At 43.9% G+C, this 14,843-nt stretch overlaps 34 non-coding genes across 34 annotated transcripts; all 34 read left to right on the top strand.

Annotated features, from left to right (window-relative positions):
- The first annotated feature begins 276 nt into the window (after positions 1 to 276).
- On the top strand, positions 277 to 349 carry trnaf-gaa (transfer RNA phenylalanine (anticodon GAA)). The gene has a single exon. It is a non-coding gene; the product is annotated as a tRNA-Phe (tRNA).
- A 280-nt stretch (positions 350 to 629) lies between these two features.
- On the top strand, positions 630 to 702 carry trnaf-gaa (transfer RNA phenylalanine (anticodon GAA)). Its single transcript has one exon. It is a non-coding gene; the product is annotated as a tRNA-Phe (tRNA).
- Positions 703 to 1,134: 432 nt separating this feature from the next.
- trnaf-gaa (transfer RNA phenylalanine (anticodon GAA)) lies at positions 1,135 to 1,207 on the top strand. The gene has a single exon. It is a non-coding gene; the product is annotated as a tRNA-Phe (tRNA).
- A 281-nt stretch (positions 1,208 to 1,488) lies between these two features.
- On the top strand, positions 1,489 to 1,561 carry trnal-uaa (transfer RNA leucine (anticodon UAA)). Its single transcript has one exon. It is a non-coding gene; the product is annotated as a tRNA-Leu (tRNA).
- Positions 1,562 to 1,991: 430 nt separating this feature from the next.
- On the top strand, positions 1,992 to 2,064 carry trnaf-gaa (transfer RNA phenylalanine (anticodon GAA)). The gene has a single exon. It is a non-coding gene; the product is annotated as a tRNA-Phe (tRNA).
- Positions 2,065 to 2,344: 280 nt separating this feature from the next.
- trnaf-gaa (transfer RNA phenylalanine (anticodon GAA)) lies at positions 2,345 to 2,417 on the top strand. The gene has a single exon. It is a non-coding gene; the product is annotated as a tRNA-Phe (tRNA).
- Positions 2,418 to 2,849: 432 nt separating this feature from the next.
- Positions 2,850 to 2,922, top strand: trnaf-gaa (transfer RNA phenylalanine (anticodon GAA)). Its single transcript has one exon. It is a non-coding gene; the product is annotated as a tRNA-Phe (tRNA).
- A 281-nt stretch (positions 2,923 to 3,203) lies between these two features.
- On the top strand, positions 3,204 to 3,276 carry trnaf-gaa (transfer RNA phenylalanine (anticodon GAA)). The gene has a single exon. It is a non-coding gene; the product is annotated as a tRNA-Phe (tRNA).
- Positions 3,277 to 3,707: 431 nt separating this feature from the next.
- Positions 3,708 to 3,780, top strand: trnaf-gaa (transfer RNA phenylalanine (anticodon GAA)). Its single transcript has one exon. It is a non-coding gene; the product is annotated as a tRNA-Phe (tRNA).
- Positions 3,781 to 4,060: 280 nt separating this feature from the next.
- trnal-uaa (transfer RNA leucine (anticodon UAA)) lies at positions 4,061 to 4,133 on the top strand. The gene has a single exon. It is a non-coding gene; the product is annotated as a tRNA-Leu (tRNA).
- A 431-nt stretch (positions 4,134 to 4,564) lies between these two features.
- trnaf-gaa (transfer RNA phenylalanine (anticodon GAA)) lies at positions 4,565 to 4,637 on the top strand. The gene has a single exon. It is a non-coding gene; the product is annotated as a tRNA-Phe (tRNA).
- A 282-nt stretch (positions 4,638 to 4,919) lies between these two features.
- On the top strand, positions 4,920 to 4,992 carry trnal-uaa (transfer RNA leucine (anticodon UAA)). Its single transcript has one exon. It is a non-coding gene; the product is annotated as a tRNA-Leu (tRNA).
- A 431-nt stretch (positions 4,993 to 5,423) lies between these two features.
- Positions 5,424 to 5,496, top strand: trnaf-gaa (transfer RNA phenylalanine (anticodon GAA)). Its single transcript has one exon. It is a non-coding gene; the product is annotated as a tRNA-Phe (tRNA).
- Positions 5,497 to 5,778: 282 nt separating this feature from the next.
- Positions 5,779 to 5,851, top strand: trnal-uaa (transfer RNA leucine (anticodon UAA)). The gene has a single exon. It is a non-coding gene; the product is annotated as a tRNA-Leu (tRNA).
- Positions 5,852 to 6,351: 500 nt separating this feature from the next.
- trnal-uaa (transfer RNA leucine (anticodon UAA)) lies at positions 6,352 to 6,424 on the top strand. Its single transcript has one exon. It is a non-coding gene; the product is annotated as a tRNA-Leu (tRNA).
- A 431-nt stretch (positions 6,425 to 6,855) lies between these two features.
- Positions 6,856 to 6,928, top strand: trnaf-gaa (transfer RNA phenylalanine (anticodon GAA)). The gene has a single exon. It is a non-coding gene; the product is annotated as a tRNA-Phe (tRNA).
- Positions 6,929 to 7,209: 281 nt separating this feature from the next.
- trnal-uaa (transfer RNA leucine (anticodon UAA)) lies at positions 7,210 to 7,282 on the top strand. The gene has a single exon. It is a non-coding gene; the product is annotated as a tRNA-Leu (tRNA).
- Positions 7,283 to 7,714: 432 nt separating this feature from the next.
- Positions 7,715 to 7,787, top strand: trnaf-gaa (transfer RNA phenylalanine (anticodon GAA)). Its single transcript has one exon. It is a non-coding gene; the product is annotated as a tRNA-Phe (tRNA).
- A 281-nt stretch (positions 7,788 to 8,068) lies between these two features.
- On the top strand, positions 8,069 to 8,141 carry trnal-uaa (transfer RNA leucine (anticodon UAA)). The gene has a single exon. It is a non-coding gene; the product is annotated as a tRNA-Leu (tRNA).
- Positions 8,142 to 8,572: 431 nt separating this feature from the next.
- Positions 8,573 to 8,645, top strand: trnaf-gaa (transfer RNA phenylalanine (anticodon GAA)). The gene has a single exon. It is a non-coding gene; the product is annotated as a tRNA-Phe (tRNA).
- Positions 8,646 to 8,926: 281 nt separating this feature from the next.
- trnal-uaa (transfer RNA leucine (anticodon UAA)) lies at positions 8,927 to 8,999 on the top strand. Its single transcript has one exon. It is a non-coding gene; the product is annotated as a tRNA-Leu (tRNA).
- Positions 9,000 to 9,431: 432 nt separating this feature from the next.
- trnaf-gaa (transfer RNA phenylalanine (anticodon GAA)) lies at positions 9,432 to 9,504 on the top strand. The gene has a single exon. It is a non-coding gene; the product is annotated as a tRNA-Phe (tRNA).
- A 281-nt stretch (positions 9,505 to 9,785) lies between these two features.
- Positions 9,786 to 9,858, top strand: trnal-uaa (transfer RNA leucine (anticodon UAA)). Its single transcript has one exon. It is a non-coding gene; the product is annotated as a tRNA-Leu (tRNA).
- A 431-nt stretch (positions 9,859 to 10,289) lies between these two features.
- trnaf-gaa (transfer RNA phenylalanine (anticodon GAA)) lies at positions 10,290 to 10,362 on the top strand. Its single transcript has one exon. It is a non-coding gene; the product is annotated as a tRNA-Phe (tRNA).
- A 281-nt stretch (positions 10,363 to 10,643) lies between these two features.
- Positions 10,644 to 10,716, top strand: trnal-uaa (transfer RNA leucine (anticodon UAA)). Its single transcript has one exon. It is a non-coding gene; the product is annotated as a tRNA-Leu (tRNA).
- A 432-nt stretch (positions 10,717 to 11,148) lies between these two features.
- On the top strand, positions 11,149 to 11,221 carry trnaf-gaa (transfer RNA phenylalanine (anticodon GAA)). Its single transcript has one exon. It is a non-coding gene; the product is annotated as a tRNA-Phe (tRNA).
- A 281-nt stretch (positions 11,222 to 11,502) lies between these two features.
- On the top strand, positions 11,503 to 11,575 carry trnaf-gaa (transfer RNA phenylalanine (anticodon GAA)). The gene has a single exon. It is a non-coding gene; the product is annotated as a tRNA-Phe (tRNA).
- A 431-nt stretch (positions 11,576 to 12,006) lies between these two features.
- Positions 12,007 to 12,079, top strand: trnaf-gaa (transfer RNA phenylalanine (anticodon GAA)). Its single transcript has one exon. It is a non-coding gene; the product is annotated as a tRNA-Phe (tRNA).
- Positions 12,080 to 12,360: 281 nt separating this feature from the next.
- trnal-uaa (transfer RNA leucine (anticodon UAA)) lies at positions 12,361 to 12,433 on the top strand. Its single transcript has one exon. It is a non-coding gene; the product is annotated as a tRNA-Leu (tRNA).
- A 432-nt stretch (positions 12,434 to 12,865) lies between these two features.
- Positions 12,866 to 12,938, top strand: trnaf-gaa (transfer RNA phenylalanine (anticodon GAA)). Its single transcript has one exon. It is a non-coding gene; the product is annotated as a tRNA-Phe (tRNA).
- Positions 12,939 to 13,219: 281 nt separating this feature from the next.
- On the top strand, positions 13,220 to 13,292 carry trnal-uaa (transfer RNA leucine (anticodon UAA)). Its single transcript has one exon. It is a non-coding gene; the product is annotated as a tRNA-Leu (tRNA).
- A 432-nt stretch (positions 13,293 to 13,724) lies between these two features.
- Positions 13,725 to 13,797, top strand: trnaf-gaa (transfer RNA phenylalanine (anticodon GAA)). Its single transcript has one exon. It is a non-coding gene; the product is annotated as a tRNA-Phe (tRNA).
- A 281-nt stretch (positions 13,798 to 14,078) lies between these two features.
- trnal-uaa (transfer RNA leucine (anticodon UAA)) lies at positions 14,079 to 14,151 on the top strand. The gene has a single exon. It is a non-coding gene; the product is annotated as a tRNA-Leu (tRNA).
- Positions 14,152 to 14,583: 432 nt separating this feature from the next.
- On the top strand, positions 14,584 to 14,656 carry trnaf-gaa (transfer RNA phenylalanine (anticodon GAA)). Its single transcript has one exon. It is a non-coding gene; the product is annotated as a tRNA-Phe (tRNA).
- Positions 14,657 to 14,843: the final 187 nt, after the last annotated feature.

The following is a 14,843-nucleotide window of genomic DNA, read 5'->3' as shown; positions in this document are numbered from 1 at the left end:
TCCCTAGTTTGATCCTGGGTTTTGTCATATGTAGGTCTATGTTTTGGTAAAAGACTGCAGAGGAGGTTAGAGATACATATTCAGATGTTAAAAGAAAAAGCGAGATCCCAAAATGTCTCTTGAACATTTGCGACACTTTCAATAGCTTTTGGGCCAGGGGCCACTGTACATTTGACCATTGAACCAAAAACTGTATTTTCTGTGTGACCGTTTTGTACAACTTTTTGGGATGTTGTTAGCATTTTGGCTCAGGGCCACCACACAGCTGGCTTTTGAGCCGAAATAGCTCAGTTGGGAGAGCGTTAGACTGAAGATCTAAAGGTCCCTGGTTCGATCCCGGGTTTCGGCATGTGAAGGTCCCAGTTTTGGTAAAAGATTGCCGTGATGGTTAGAGGTGCATACTCAGATGTTAAAAGAAAAAGCGAGATCCACAAATGTCATGTGAAAAGTTGTTGTTCTGTGGAATCTCTCTTAAACATTTGTGACATAGTCAATAGCTTTTGAGCCAGGGTCCCCTGTACATTTGACCATTGAACAAAAAACTGTATTTGCTATGCGACGGTTTTGTACAACTTTTTTGGGATGTTGTTAGCATTTGGGCCCAGGGCCACCACACAGCCGGCTTTTGAGCCGAAATAGCTCAGTTGGGAGAGCGTTAGACTGAAGATCTAAAGGTCCCTGCTTTGATCCCGGGTTTCGGCATAAGTAGGTCCCAGCTTCCGTAAAAAGCTTTCTCTGCGAAGTCTTTGTACAACATTTTTGGGATGGTGTTAGCATTTGGCCCAAGGGCCCCCACACAATTGGAGTTTGAGCCAAAATAGCTCAGTTGGGCGAGGGTTAGACTGAAGATCTTAAAGTCCCTAGTTTGATCCTGGGTTTTGTCATATGTAGGTCTATGTTTTGGTAAAAGACTGCAGAGGAGGTTAGAGATACATATTCAGATGTTAAAAGAAAAAGCGAGATCCCAAAATGTCTCTTGAACATTTGCGACACTGTCAATAGCTTTTGGGCCAGGGGCCACTGTACATTTGACCATTGAACCAAAAACTGTATTTTCTGTGTGACCGTTTTGTACAACTTTTTTGGGATGTTGTTAGCATTTTGGCTCAGGGCCACCACACAGCTGGCTTTTGAGCCGAAATAGCTCAGTTGGGAGAGCGTTAGACTGAAGATCTAAAGGTCCCTGGTTCGATCCCGGGTTTCGGCATGTGAAGGTCCCAGTTTTGGTAAAAGATTGCCGTGATGGTTAGAGGTGCATACTCAGATGTTAAAAGAAAAAAGCGAGATCCACAAATGTCATGTGAAAAGTTGTTGTTCTGTGGAATCTCTCTTAAACATTTGTGACATGGTCAATAGCTTTTGAGCCAGGGTCCCCTGTACATTTGACCATTGAACAAAAAACTGTATTTGCTATGCGACGGTTTTGTACAACTTTTTTGGGATGTTGTTAGCATTTGGGCCCAGGGCCACCACACAGCCAGCTTTTGAGCCGAAATAGCTCAGTTGGGAGAGCGTTAGACTTAAGATCTAAAGGTCCCTGCTTTGATCCCGGGTTTCGGCATAAGTAGGTCCCAGCTTCCGTAAAAAGCTTTCTCTGCGAAGTCTTTGTACAACATTTTTGGGATGGTGTTAGCATTTGGCCCAAGGGCCCCCACACAATTGGAGTTTGAGCCAAAATAGCTCAGTTGGGCGAGGGTTAGACTGAAGATCTTAAAGTCCCTAGTTTGATCCTGGGTTTTGTCATATGTAGGTCTATGTTTTGGTAAAAGACTGCAGAGGAGGTTAGAGATACATATTCAGATGTTAAAAGAAAAGCGAGATCCCAAAATGTCTCTTGAACATTTGCGACACTGTCAATAGCTTTTGGGCCAGGGGCCACTGTACATTTGACCATTGAACCAAAAACTGTATTTTCTGTGTGACCGTTTTGTACAACTTTTTTGGATGTTGTTAGCATTTTGGCTCAGGGCCACCACACAGCTGGCTTTTGAGCCGAAATAGCTCAGTTGGGAGAGCGTTAGACTGAAGATCTAAAGGTCCCTGGTTCGATCCCGGGTTTCGGCATGTAAAGGTCCCAGTTTTGGTAAAAGATTGCCGTGATGGTTAGAGGTGCATACTCAGATGTTAAAAGAAAAAGCGAGATCCACAAATGTCATGTGAAAAGTTGTTGTTCTGTGGAATCTCTCTTAAACATTTGTGACATAGTCAATAGCTTTTGAGCCAGGGTCCCCTGTACATTTGACCATTGAACAAAAAACTGTATTTGCTATGCGACGGTTTTGTACAACTTTTTTGGGATGTTGTTAGCATTTGGGCCCAGGGCCACCACACAGCCGGCTTTTGAGCCGAAATAGCTCAGTTGGGAGAGCGTTAGACTGAAGATCTAAAGGTCCCTGCTTTGATCCCGGGTTTCGGCATAAGTAGGTCCCAGCTTCCGTAAAAAGCTTTCTCTGCGAAGTCTTTGTACAACATTTTTGGGATGGTGTTAGCATTTGGCCCAAGGGCCCCCACACAATTGGAGTTTGAGCCAAAATAGCTCAGTTGGGCGAGGGTTAGACTGAAGATCTTAAAGTCCCTAGTTTGATCCTGGGTTTTGTCATATGTAGGTCTATGTTTTGGTAAAAGACTGCAGAGGAGGTTAGAGATACATATTCAGATGTTAAAAGAAAAAGCGAGATCCCAAAATGTCTCTTGAACATTTGCGACACTGTCAATAGCTTTTGGGCCAGGGGCCACTGTACATTTGACCATTGAACCAAAAACTGTATTTTCTGTGTGACCGTTTTGTACAACTTTTTTGGGATGTTGTTTGCATTTTGGCTCAGGGCAACCACACAGTTGGCTTTTGAGCCGAAATAGCTCAGTTGGGAGAGCGTTAGACTGAAGATCTGAAGGTCCCTGGTTCGATCCTGGGTTTCGGCATGTGAAGGTCCCAGTTTTGGTAAAAGATTGCCGTGATGGTTAGAGGTGCATACTCAGATGTTAAAAATAAAAAGCGAGATCCACAAATGTCATGTGAAAAGTTGTTGTTCTGTGGAATCTCTCTTAAACATTTGTGACATAGTCAATAGCTTTTGAGCCAGGGTCCCCTGTACATTTGACCATTGAACAAAAAACTGTATTTGCTATGCGACGGTTTTGTACAACTTTTTTGGGATGTTGTTAGCATTTGGGCCCAGGGCCACCACACAGCCGGCTTTTGAGCCGAAATAGCTCAGTTGGGAGAGCGTTAGACTGAAGATCTAAAGGTCCCTGCTTTGATCCCGGGTTTCGGCATAAGTAGGTCCCAGCTTCCGTAAAAAGCTTTCTCTGCGAAGTCTTTGTACAACATTTTTGGGATGGTGTTAGCATTTGGCCCAAGGGCCCCAACACAATTGGAGTTTGAGCCAAAATAGCTCAGTTGGGCGAGGGTTAGACTGAAGATCTTAAAGTCCCTAGTTTGATCCTGGGTTTTGTCATATGTAGGTCTATGTTTTGGTAAAAGACTGCAGAGGAGGTTAGAGATACATATTCAGATGTTAAAAGAAAAAGCGAGATCCCAAAATGTCTCTTGAACATTTGCGACACTGTCAATAGCTTTTGGGCCAGGGGCCACTGTACATTTGACCATTGAACCAAAAACTGTATTTTCTGTGTGACCGTTTTGTACAACTTTTTGGGATGTTGTTAGCATTTTGGCTCAGGGCCACCACACAGCTGGCTTTTGAGCCGAAATAGCTCAGTTGGGAGAGCGTTAGACTGAAGATCTAAAGGTCCCTGGTTCGATCCCGGGTTTCGGCATGTGAAGGTCCCAGTTTTGGTAAAAGATTGCCGTGATGGTTAGAGGTGCATACTCAGATGTTAAAAGAAAAAGCGAGATCCACAAATGTCATGTGAAAAGTTGTTGTTCTGTGGAATCTCTCTTAAACATTTGTGACATAGTCAATAGCTTTTGAGCCAGGGTCCCCTGTACATTTGACCATTGAACAAAAAACTGTATTTGCTATGCGACGGTTTTGTACAACTTTTTTGGGATGTTGTTAGCATTTGGGCCCAGGGCCACCACACAGCCGGCTTTTGAGCCGAAATAGCTCAGTTGGGAGAGCGTTAGACTTAAGATCTAAAGGTCCCTGCTTTGATCCCGGGTTTCGGCATAAGTAGGTCCCAGCTTCCGTAAAAAGCTTTCTCTGCGAAGTCTTTGTACAACATTTTTGGGATGGTGTTAGCATTTGGCCCAAGGGCCCCCACACAATTGGAGTTTGAGCCAAAATAGCTCAGTTGGGCGAGGGTTAGACTGAAGATCTTAAAGTCCCTAGTTTGATCCTGGGTTTTGTCATATGTAGGTCTATGTTTTGGTAAAAGACTGCAGAGGAGGTTAGAGATACATATTCAGATGTTAAAAGAAAAAGCGAGATCCCAAAATGTCTCTTGAACATTTGCGACACTGTCAATAGCTTTTGGGCCAGGGGCCACTGTACATTTGACCATTGAACCAAAAACTGTATTTTCTGTGTGACCGTTTTGTACAACTTTTTGGGATGTTGTTAGCATTTTGGCTCAGGGCCACCACACAGCTGGCTTTTGAGCCGAAATAGCTCAGTTGGGAGAGCGTTAGACTGAAGATCTAAAGGTCCCTGGTTCGATCCCGGGTTTCGGCATGTGAAGGTCCCAGTTTTGGTAAAAGATTGCCGTGATGGTTAGAGGTGCATACTCAGATGTTAAAAGAAAAAAGCGAGATCCACAAATGTCATGTGAAAAGTTGTTGTTCTGTGGAATCTCTCTTAAACATTTGTGACATAGTCAATAGCTTTTGAGCCAGGGTCCCCTGTACATTTGACCATTGAACAAAAAACTGTATTTGCTATGCGACGGTTTTGTACAACTTTTTTGGGATGTTGTTAGCATTTGGGCCCAGGGCCACCACACAGCCGGCTTTTTGAGCTGAAATAGCTCAGTTGGGAGAGCGTTAGACTTAAGATCTAAAGGTCCCTGCTTTGATCCCGGGTTTCGGCATAAGTAGGTCCCAGCTTCCGTAAAAAGCTTTCTCTGCGAAGTCTTTGTACAACATTTTTGGGATGGTGTTAGCATTTGGCCCAAGGGCCCCAACACAATTGGAGTTTGAGCCAAAATAGCTCAGTTGGGCGAGGGTTAGACTGAAGATCTTAAAGTCCCTAGTTTGATCCTGGGTTTTGTCATATGTAGGTCTATGTTTTGGTAAAAGACTGCAGAGGAGGTTAGAGATACATATTCAGATGTTAAAAGAAAAAGCGAGATCCCAAAATGTCTCTTGAACATTTGCGACACTGTCAATAGCTTTTGGGCCAGGGGCCACTGTACATTTGACCATTGAACCAAAAACTGTATTTTCTGTGTGACCGTTTTGTACAACTTTTTGGGATGTTGTTAGCATTTTGGCTCAGGGCCACCACACAGCTGGCTTTTGAGCCGAAATAGCTCAGTTGGGAGAGCGTTAGACTGAAGATCTAAAGGTCCCGGGTTCGATCCCGGGTTTCGGCATGTGAAGGTCCCAGTTTTGGTAAAAGATTGCCGTGATGGTTAGAGGTGCATACTCAGATGTTAAAAGAAAAAAGCGAGATCCACAAATGTCATGTGAAAAGTTGTTGTTCTGTTGAATCTCTCTTAAACATTTGTGACATAGTCAATAGCTTTTGAGCCAGGGTCCCCTGTACATTTGACCATTGAACAAAAAACTGTATTTGCTATGCGACGGTTTTGGACAACTTTTTTTGGGATGTTGTTAGCATTTGGGCCCAGGGCCACCACACAGCCGGCTTTTGAGCCGAAATAGCTCAGTTGGGAGAGCGTTAGACTTAAGATCTAAAGGTCCCTGCTTTGATCCCGGGTTTCGGCATAAGTAGGTCCCAGCTTCCGTAAAAAGCTTTCTCTGCGAAGTCTTTGTACAACATTTTTGGGATGGTGTTAGCATTTGGCCCAAGGGCCCCCACACAATTGGAGTTTGAGCCAAAATAGCTCAGTTGGGCGAGGGTTAGACTGAAGATCTTAAAGTCCCTAGTTTGATCCTGGGTTTTGTCATATGTAGGTCTATGTTTTGGTAAAAGACTGCAGAGGAGGTTAGAGATACATATTCAGATGTTAAAAGAAAAAGCGAGATCCCAAAATGTCTCTTGAACATTTGCGACACTGTCAATAGCTTTTGGGCCAGGGTCCCCTGTACATTTGACCATTGAACAAAAAACTGTATTTGCTATGACGACAAGCAAAGCTTTTGAGCCAGGGTCCCCTGTACATTTACCATTAACAAAACTGTATTTGCTATGCGACGGTTTTGTACAACTTTTTTGGGATGTTGTTAGCATTTGGGCCCAGGGCCACCACACAGCCGGCTTTTGAGCCGAAATAGCTCAGTTGGGAGAGCGTTAGACTTAAGATCTAAAGGTCCCTGCTTTGATCCCGGGTTTCGGCATAAGTAGGTCCCAGCTTCCGTAAAAAGCTTTCTCTGCGAAGTCTTTGTACAACATTTTTGGGATGGTGTTAGCATTTGGCCCAAGGGCCCCCACATAATTGGAGTTTGAGCCAAAATAGCTCAGTTGGGCGAGGGTTAGACTGAAGATCTTAAAGTCCCTAGTTTGATCCTGGGTTTTGTCATATGTAGGTCTATGTTTTGGTAAAAGACTGCAGAGGAGGTTAGAGATACATATTCAGATGTTAAAAGAAAAAGCGAGATCCCAAAATGTCTCTTGAACATTTGCGACACTGTCAATAGCTTTTGGGCCAGGGGCCACTGTACATTTGACCATTGAACCAAAAACTGTATTTTCTGTGTGACCGTTTTGTACAACTTTTTGGGATGTTGTTAGCATTTTGGCTCAGGGCCACCACACAGCTGGCTTTTGAGCCGAAATAGCTCAGTTGGGAGAGCGTTAGACTGAAGATCTAAAGGTCCCTGGTTCGATCCCGGGTTTCGGCATGTGAAGGTCCCAGTTTTGGTAAAAGATTGCCGTGATGGTTAGAGGTGCATACTCAGATGTTAAAAGAAAAAAGCGAGATCCACAAATGTCATGTGAAAAGTTGTTGTTCTGTGGAATCTCTCTTAAACATTTGTGACATAGTCAATAGCTTTTGAGCCAGGGTCCCCTGTACATTTGACCATTGAACAAAAAACTGTATTTGCTATGCGACGGTTTTGTACAACTTTTTTGGGATGTTGTTAGCATTTGGGCCCAGGGCCACCACACAGCCGGCTTTTGAGCCGAAATAGCTCAGTTGGGAGAGCGTTAGACTTAAGATCTAAAGGTCCCTGCTTTGATCCCGGGTTTCGGCATAAGTAGGTCCCAGCTTCCGTAAAAAGCTTTCTCTGCGAAGTCTTTGTACAACATTTTTGGGATGGTGTTAGCATTTGGCCCAAGGGCCCCCACACAATTGGAGTTTGAGCCAAAATAGCTCAGTTGGGCGAGGGTTAGACTGAAGATCTTAAAGTCCCTAGTTTGATCCTGGGTTTTGTCATATGTAGGTCTATGTTTTGGTAAAAGACTGCAGAGGAGGTTAGAGATACATATTCAGATGTTAAAAGAAAAAGCGAGATCCCAAAATGTCTCTTGAACATTTGCGACACTGTCAATAGCTTTTGGGCCAGGGGCCACTGTACATTTGACCATTGAACCAAAAACTGTATTTTCTGTGTGACCGTTTTGTACAACTTTTTTGGGATGTTGTTAGCATTTTGGCTCAGGGCCACCACACAGCTGGCTTTTGAGCCGAAATAGCTCAGTTGGGAGAGCGTTAGACTGAAGATCTAAAGGTCCCTGGTTCGATCCCGGGTTTCGGCATGTGAAGGTCCCAGTTTTGGTAAAAGATTGCCGTGATGGTTAGAGGTGCATACTCAGATGTTAAAAGAAAAAAGCGAGATCCACAAATGTCATGTGAAAAGTTGTTGTTCTGTGGAATCTCTCTTAAACATTTGTGACATAGTCAATAGCTTTTGAGCCAGGGTCCCCTGTACATTTGACCATTGAACAAAAAACTGTATTTGCTATGCGACGGTTTTGTACAACTTTTTTGGGATGTTGTTAGCATTTGGGCCCAGGGCCACCACACAGCCGGCTTTTGAGCTGAAATAGCTCAGTTGGGAGAGCGTTAGACTTAAGATCTAAAGGTCCCTGCTTTGATCCCGGGTTTCGGCATAAGTAGGTCCCAGCTTCCGTAAAAAGCTTTCTCTGCGAAGTCTTTGTACAACATTTTTGGGATGGTGTTAGCATTTGGCCCAAGGGCCCCAACACAATTGGAGTTTGAGCCAAAATAGCTCAGTTGGGCGAGGGTTAGACTGAAGATCTTAAAGTCCCTAGTTTGATCCTGGGTTTTGTCATATGTAGGTCTATGTTTTGGTAAAAGACTGCAGAGGAGGTTAGAGATACATATTCAGATGTTAAAAGAAAAAGCGAGATCCCAAAATGTCTCTTGAACATTTGCGACACTGTCAATAGCTTTTGGGCCAGGGGCCACTGTACATTTGACCATTGAACCAAAAACTGTATTTTCTGTGTGACCGTTTTGTACAACTTTTTGGGATGTTGTTAGCATTTTGGCTCAGGGCCACCACACAGCTGGCTTTTGAGCCGAAATAGCTCAGTTGGGAGAGCGTTAGACTGAAGATCTAAAGGTCCCTGGTTCGATCCCGGGTTTCGGCATGTGAAGGTCCCAGTTTTGGTAAAAGATTGCCGTGATGGTTAGAGGTGCATACTCAGATGTTAAAAGAAAAAAGCGAGATCCACAAATGTCATGTGAAAAGTTGTTGTTCTGTGGAATCTCTCTTAAACATTTGTGACATAGTCAATAGCTTTTGAGCCAGGGTCCCCTGTACATTTGACCATTGAACAAAAAACTGTATTTGCTATGCGACGGTTTTGTACAACTTTTTTGGGATGTTGTTAGCATTTGGGCCCAGGGCCACCACACAGCCGGCTTTTGAGCCGAAATAGCTCAGTTGGGAGACCGTTAGACTTAAGATCTAAAGGTCCCTGCTTTGATCCCGGGTTTCGGCATAAGTAGGTCCCAGCTTCCGTAAAAAGCTTTCTCTGCGAAGTCTTTGTACAACATTTTTGGGATGGTGTTAGCATTTGGCCCAAGGGCCCCCACACAATTGGAGTTTGAGCCAAAATAGCTCAGTTGGGCGAGGGTTAGACTGAAGATCTTAAAGTCCCTAGTTTGATCCTGGGTTTTGTCATATGTAGGTCTATGTTTTGGTAAAAGACTGCAGAGGAGGTTAGAGATACATATTCAGATGTTAAAAGAAAAAGCGAGATCCCAAAATGTCTCTTGAACATTTGCGACACTGTCAATAGCTTTTGGGCCAGGGGCCACTGTACATTTGACCATTGAACCAAAAACTGTATTTTCTGTGTGACCGTTTTGTACAACTTTTTTGGGATGTTGTTAGCATTTTGGCTCAGGGCCACCACACAGCTGGCTTTTGAGCCGAAATAGCTCAGTTGGGAGAGCGTTAGACTGAAGATCTAAAGGTCCCTGGTTCGATCCCGGGTTTCGGCATGTGAAGGTCCCAGTTTTGGTAAAAGATTGCCGTGATGGTTAGAGGTGCATACTCAGATGTTAAAAGAAAAAAGCGAGATCCACAAATGTCATGTGAAAAGTTGTTGTTCTGTGGAATCTCTCTTAAACATTTGTGACATAGTCAATAGCTTTTGAGCCAGGGTCCCCTGTACATTTGACCATTGAACAAAAAACTGTATTTGCTATGCGACGGTTTTGTACAACTTTTTTGGGATGTTGTTAGCATTTGGGCCCAGGGCCACCACACAGCCGGCTTTTGAGCCGAAATAGCTCAGTTGGGAGAGCGTTAGACTTAAGATCTAAAGGTCCCTGCTTTGATCCCGGGTTTCGGCATAAGTAGGTCCCAGCTTCCGTAAAAAGCTTTCTCTGCGAAGTCTTTGTACAACATTTTTGGGATGGTGTTAGCATTTGGCCCAAGGGCCCCAACACAATTGGAGTTTGAGCCAAAATAGCTCAGTTGGGCGAGGGTTAGACTGAAGATCTTAAAGTCCCTAGTTTGATCCTGGGTTTTGTCATATGTAGGTCTATGTTTTGGTAAAAGACTGCAGAGGAGGTTAGAGATACATATTCAGATGTTAAAAGAAAAAGCGAGATCCCAAAATGTCTCTTGAACATTTGCGACACTGTCAATAGCTTTTGGGCCAGGGGCCACTGTACATTTGACCATTGAACCAAAAACTGTATTTTCTGTGTGACCGTTTTGTACAACTTTTTGGGATGTTGTTAGCATTTTGGCTCAGGGCCACCACACAGCTGGCTTTTGAGCCGAAATAGCTCAGTTGGGAGAGCGTTAGACTGAAGATCTAAAGGTCCCTGGTTCGATCCCGGGTTTCGGCATGTGAAGGTCCCAGTTTTGGTAAAAGATTGCCGTGATGGTTAGAGGTGCATACTCAGATGTTAAAAGAAAAAAGCGAGATCCACAAATGTCATGTGAAAAGTTGTTGTTCTGTGGAATCTCTCTTAAACATTTGTGACATAGTCAATAGCTTTTGAGCCAGGGTCCCCTGTACATTTGACCATTGAACAAAAAACTGTATTTGCTATGCGACGGTTTTGTACAACTTTTTTGGGATGTTGTTAGCATTTGGGCCCAGGGCCACCACACAGCCAGCTTTTGAGCCGAAATAGCTCAGTTGGGAGAGCGTTAGACTTAAGATCTAAAGGTCCCTGCTTTGATCCCGGGTTTCGGCATAAGTAGGTCCCAGCTTCCGTAAAAAGCTTTCTCTGCGAAGTCTTTGTACAACATTTTTGGGATGGTGTTAGCATTTGGCCCAAGGGCCCCCACACAATTGGAGTTTGAGCCAAAATAGCTCAGTTGGGCGAGGGTTAGACTGAAGATCTTAAAGTCCCTAGTTTGATCCTGGGTTTTGTCATATGTAGGTCTATGTTTTGGTAAAAGACTGCAGAGGAGGTTAGAGATACATATTCAGATGTTAAAAGAAAAAGCGAGATCCCAAAATGTCTCTTGAACATTTGCGACACTGTCAATAGCTTTTGGGCCAGGGGCCACTGTACATTTGACCATTGAACCAAAAACTGTATTTTCTGTGTGACCGTTTTGTACAACTTTTTTGGGATGTTGTTAGCATTTTGGCTCAGGGCCACCACACAGCTGGCTTTTGAGCCGAAATAGCTCAGTTGGGAGAGCGTTAGACTGAAGATCTAAAGGTCCCTGGTTCGATCCCGGGTTTCGGCATGTGAAGGTCCCAGTTTTGGTAAAAGATTGCCGTGATGGTTAGAGGTGCATACTCAGATGTTAAAAGAAAAAAGCGAGATCCACAAATGTCATGTGAAAAGTTGTTGTTCTGTGGAATCTCTCTTAAACATTTGTGACATAGTCAATAGCTTTTGAGCCAGGGTCCCCTGTACATTTGACCATTGAACAAAAAACTGTATTTGCTATGCGACGGTTTTGTACAACTTTTTTGGGATGTTGTTAGCATTTGGGCCCAGGGCCACCACACAGCCGGCTTTTGAGCCGAAATAGCTCAGTTGGGAGAGCGTTAGACTGAAGATCTAAAGGTCCCTGCTTTGATCCCGGGTTTCGGCATAAGTAGGTCCCAGCTTCCGTAAAAAGCTTTCTCTGCGAAGTCTTTGTACAACATTTTTGGGATGGTGTTAGCATTTGGCCCAAGGGCCCCAACACAATTGGAGTTTGAGCCAAAATAGCTCAGTTGGGCGAGGGTTAGACTGAAGATCTTAAAGTCCCTAGTTTGATCCTGGGTTTTGTCATATGTAGGTCTATGTTTTGGTAAAAGACTGCAGAGGAGGTTAGAGATACATATTCAGATGTTAAAAGAAAAAGCGAGATCCCAAAATGTCTCTTGAACATTTGCGACACTGTCAATAGCTTTTGGGCCAGGGGCCACTGTACATTTGACCATTGAACCAAAAACTGTATTTTCTGTGTGACCGTTTTGTACAACTTTTTGGGATGTTGTTAGCATTTTGGCTCAGGGCCACCACACAGCTGGCTTTTGAGCCGAAATAGCTCAGTTGGGAGAGCGTTAGACTGAAGATCTAAAGGTCCCTGGTTCGATCCCGGGTTTCGGCATGTGAAGGTCCCAGTTTTGGTAAAAGATTGCCGTGATGGTTAGAGGTGCATACTCAGATGTTAAAAGAAAAAAGCGAGATCCACAAATGTCATGTGAAAAGTTGTTGTTCTGTGGAATCTCTCTTAAACATTTGTGACATAGTCAATAGCTTTTGAGCCAGGGTCCCCTGTACATTTGACCATTGAACAAAAAACTGTATTTGCTATGCGACGGTTTTGTACAACTTTTTTGGGATGTTGTTAGCATTTGGGCCCAGGGCCACCACACAGCCGGCTTTTGAGCCGAAATAGCTCAGTTGGGAGAGCGTTAGACTTAAGATCTAAAGGTCCCTGCTTTGATCCCGGGTTTCGGCATAAGTAGGTCCCAGCTTCCGTAAAAAGCTTTCTCTGCGAAGTCTTTGTACAACATTTTTGGGATGGTGTTAGCATTTGGCCCAAGGGCCCCCACACAATTGGAGTTTGAGCCAAAATAGCTCAGTTGGGCGAGGGTTAGACTGAAGATCTTAAAGTCCCTAGTTTGATCCTGGGTTTTGTCATATGTAGGTCTATGTTTTGGTAAAAGACTGCAGAGGAGGTTAGAGATACATATTCAGATGTTAAAAGAAAAAGCGAGATCCCAAAATGTCTCTTGAACATTTGCGACACTGTCAATAGCTTTTGGGCCAGGGGCCACTGTACATTTGACCATTGAACCAAAAACTGTATTTTCTGTGTGACCGTTTTGTACAACTTTTTTGGGATGTTGTTAGCATTTTGGCTCAGGGCCACCACACAGCTGGCTTTTGAGCCGAAATAGCTCAGTTGGGAGAGCGTTAGACTGAAGATCTAAAGGTCCCTGGTTCGATCCCGGGTTTCGGCATGTGAAGGTCCCAGTTTTGGTAAAAGATTGCCGTGATGGTTAGAGGTGCATACTCAGATGTTAAAAGAAAAAAGCGAGATCCACAAATGTCATGTGAAAAGTTGTTGTTCTGTGGAATCTCTCTTAAACATTTGTGACATAGTCAATAGCTTTTGAGCCAGGGTCCCCTGTACATTTGACCATTGAACAAAAAACTGTATTTGCTATGCGACGGTTTTGTACAACTTTTTTGGGATGTTGTTAGCATTTGGGCCCAGGGCCACCACACAGCCGGCTTTTGAGCCGAAATAGCTCAGTTGGGAGAGCGTTAGACTTAAGATCTAAAGGTCCCTGCTTTGATCCCGGGTTTCGGCATAAGTAGGTCCCAGCTTCCGTAAAAAGCTTTCTCTGCGAAGTCTTTGTACAACATTTTTGGGATGGTGTTAGCATTTGGCCCAAGGGCCCCAACACAATTGGAGTTTGAGCCAAAATAGCTCAGTTGGGCGAGGGTTAGACTGAAGATCTTAAAGTCCCTAGTTTGATCCTGGGTTTTGTCATATGTAGGTCTATGTTTTGGTAAAAGACTGCAGAGGAGGTTAGAGATACATATTCAGATGTTAAAAGAAAAAGCGAGATCCCAAAATGTCTCTTGAACATTTGCGACACTGTCAATAGCTTTTGGGCCAGGGGCCACTGTACATTTGACCATTGAACCAAAAACTGTATTTTCTGTGTGACCGTTTTGTACAACTTTTTTGGGATGTTGTTAGCATTTTGGCTCAGGGCCACCACACAGCTGGCTTTTGAGCCGAAATAGCTCAGTTGGGAGAGCGTTAGACTGAAGATCTAAAGGTCCCTGGTTCGATCCCGGGTTTCGGCATGTGAAGGTCCCAGTTTTGGTAAAAGATTGCCGTGATGGTTAGAGGTGCATACTCAGATGTTAAAAGAAAAAAGCGAGATCCACAAATGTCATGTGAAAAGTTGTTGTTCTGTGGAATCTCTCTTAAACATTTGTGACATAGTCAATAGCTTTTGAGCCAGGGTCCCCTGTACATTTGACCATTGAACAAAAAACTGTATTTGCTATGCGACGGTTTTGTACAACTTTTTTGGGATGTTGTTAGCATTTGGGCCCAGGGCCACCACACAGCCGGCTTTTGAGCCGAAATAGCTCAGTTGGGAGAGCGTTAGACTTAAGATCTAAAGGTCCCTGCTTTGATCCCGGGTTTCGGCATAAGTAGGTCCCAGCTTCCGTAAAAAGCTTTCTCTGCGAAGTCTTTGTACAACATTTTTGGGATGGTGTTAGCATTTGGCCCAAGGGCCCCCACACAATTGGAGTTTGAGCCAAAATAGCTCAGTTGGGCGAGGGTTAGACTGAAGATCTTAAAGTCCCTAGTTTGATCCTGGGTTTTGTCATATGTAGGTCTATGTTTTGGTAAAAGACTGCAGAGGAGGTTAGAGATACATATTCAGATGTTAAAAGAAAAAGCGAGATCCCAAAATGTCTCTTGAACATTTGCGACACTGTCAATAGCTTTTGGGCCAGGGGCCACTGTACATTTGACCATTGAACCAAAAACTGTATTTTCTGTGTGACCGTTTTGTACAACTTTTTTGGGATGTTGTTAGCATTTTGGCTCAGGGCCACCACACAGCTGGCTTTTGAGCCGAAATAGCTCAGTTGGGAGAGCGTTAGACTGAAGATCTAAAGGTCCCTGGTTCGATCCCGGGTTTCGGCATGTGAAGGTCCCAGTTTTGGTAAAAGATTGCCGTGATGGTTAGAGGTGCATACTCAGATGTTAAAAGAAAAAAGCGAGATCCACAAATGTCATGTGAAAAGTTGTTGTTCTGTGGAATCTCTCTTAAACATTTGTGACATAGTCAATAGCTTTTGAGCCAGGGTCCCCTGTACATTTGACCATTGAA

Source organism: Dicentrarchus labrax, unplaced genomic scaffold (genome assembly GCF_905237075.1).
Source record: "Dicentrarchus labrax unplaced genomic scaffold, dlabrax2021, whole genome shotgun sequence".
Taxonomy (NCBI): domain Eukaryota; kingdom Metazoa; phylum Chordata; class Actinopteri; family Moronidae; genus Dicentrarchus; species Dicentrarchus labrax.
The sequence above is the reverse complement of the archived record's forward strand: the minus strand, read 5'-3'. Positions and strand labels throughout refer to the sequence as shown.